This window comes from Limulus polyphemus, unplaced genomic scaffold (assembly GCF_000517525.1).
Source record: "Limulus polyphemus unplaced genomic scaffold, Limulus_polyphemus-2.1.2 Scaffold2693, whole genome shotgun sequence".
Taxonomy (NCBI): domain Eukaryota; kingdom Metazoa; phylum Arthropoda; class Merostomata; order Xiphosura; family Limulidae; genus Limulus; species Limulus polyphemus.
The window spans coordinates 102363-104528 of record NW_013668303.1 but is presented as its reverse complement, the minus strand read 5'-3'; the positions used below and the strand labels follow the sequence as shown (position 1 = coordinate 104528).

Genomic DNA, 2166 nt, shown 5'->3' with positions numbered 1-2166 from the left:
AGCTCTAGGAAATAAAATCACAAAGTACCCATCGAGGTCAGCTCTAGGAAATAAAATCACAAAGTACCCATTGAGGTCAGCTCTAGGAAATAAAATCACAAAGTACCCATCGAGGTCAGCTCTAGGAAATAAAATCACAAAGTACCCATTGAGGTCAGCTCTAGGAAATAAAATCACCAATTACCCATTGAGGTCAGCTCTAGGAAATAAAATCACCAATTACCCATCGAGGTCAGCTCTAGGAAATAAAATCACCAATTACCCATCGAGGTCAGCTCTAGGAAAGAAAATCACCAACTACCCACCGTCAAAGACTTCGCTCATTTGCCGATTTGAGAGTAGTTGATTTTCATCAAGTTTTCCGAAACATGTGCGGAGTCTACACGATGTTTTAAAACCTGAAAGTGACAATTGTACGTAATAAGTTCGATAAATTGATACCGATTAAAGAGACGGAAAATTCTGTCCATCGAGAAGGAACAGACTAGAAAAAGTGACTTCTAAGGAGTCTTCGCTGAGCAGAATACACGCAAGAAAAGTTTCAAGTACTTTCAAGTACTAGTTTAAATATATGTTCTTTGGTGTAAGAAGGAGGTCCAGTTCAATCTACACTTTGATTAACGTGTTTTATTGGGTTTCTGTGTGGCTATATAATCTGAAGAACTGAAGAGTGGTCAATGACACTTTTTCTTCACTTCCAGTGAAGAGGTTTTTTTCATCGTGACGTTCACAATAGACAGTGGAATAAACAAAAAGAAATTGAATTCTTGCACGAATGCGATTGTTGACACGGGAAAATATTGTTTTGGGCCTTACGTCCCCTTGTTACGTCACTGGAAGCTCTGCACACTCGTATGTTTTGAATTAATCTCTATTGTAATGGGAGAGAAATTACTTGTTGTTGATTAATAAATCATGAACCATTAGAAATAGGAAAGTGGCAAGTATTTACATTTACCGTTGTACAATTATGGAGCAGAACTTAGAAAGCCCAATATCGTGTACACAACACCATAATAGAAAAAAAAAAAAAATGAAACTAAAGCTAAGCCTACATGCACTCGTTAATGTAAGTTTGGTGTATTACGTAAATTTGGAGATCGTTCTTGTTATTCTATATTTTACTTTGCGCCTGATTTTTATAAAACAAAAAGTATTGTAAAGGACTAAAAATTAACATACGACATCGAATTGTTGCACAGTAAAATTAGTTTTATTAACAACTGGATCAGTGGATTTATCTTAGTGTCGGCTTATAGAAAACTGTTTTCGGTGGTTGTTTCTCCTCACAATAGATCCTGTTACCCATGACCAGAAAAATTATCTGCTTTTTCCACGTTTGTATTTCGAGCCCTGAAAATCGGTACTTATGATTGTAACTTAAGATCGGAGATAATTTTTATTAAAACATGTAACTATAGACAGAAGCTGTGATCAAAAGATTATTAATAGATTATGTAATAAGCATAGCAGGAAATTAAAAATCTCACTATGTACAAGGTTGTAAGGAAATGGTAAAGTTGATAACATAAGGGTTTGCTTGCCTTATGTTTAAAGTATTTTAACAAGAATGTGTAACACAAATATATATATATATAAATTGCAGTATAACTTTATAAGTTAAATAATTGCTTCGCAAGTGTAATAAAAAATAGAACAAGGTGATAAATGTAGTTTTTACTGCACTATTCATATCTGTTATCTAGTTTATACTAGCCAAGCCTGTAGAAACCTGAAATTCAGAATTAAAAAACATAAAAAATGCGATAGACAAAGGATAAGTGAATGAATCGGCTTGAGCAGAACATATGGCAATCATATGACATGTTAAAGACTAGAAAATGTTAAATTGATGGATCACGTTGTTGAATTTAAGGGGGAATTAATACTAAAGAAAGATAGAAATTGAGAAAAAAAATATTATCTCGAATAAATATTTTTGACCAGGAGTGTAAGAAATGAAACATTGGAAATCTGTTTTGTAAACTCTTCGGGGAGGGATGGATGGAATTGCATTCATGGGTGTGATGTAGGCTTATGTAAATCGAAGGCGATTTAAAATATATAAGTCAAAATCTGATTTTAGCTCTTGCTCATGATGATGGTGGTGTAATAATGGCTGGAGACGGCTTAAATTGGTAATGAAGAAAAACTTTAATATAAGTT

The 2166-nt window shown here is 33.8% G+C and overlaps 1 protein-coding gene across 5 annotated transcripts in view; it reads right to left on the bottom strand.

Annotated features, from left to right (window-relative positions):
- Positions 1-2166, bottom strand: part of LOC106467652 (paired box protein Pax-6-like) — a 61507-nt gene that overhangs the window by 28540 nt on the left and 30801 nt on the right. The window lies entirely within an intron of this gene.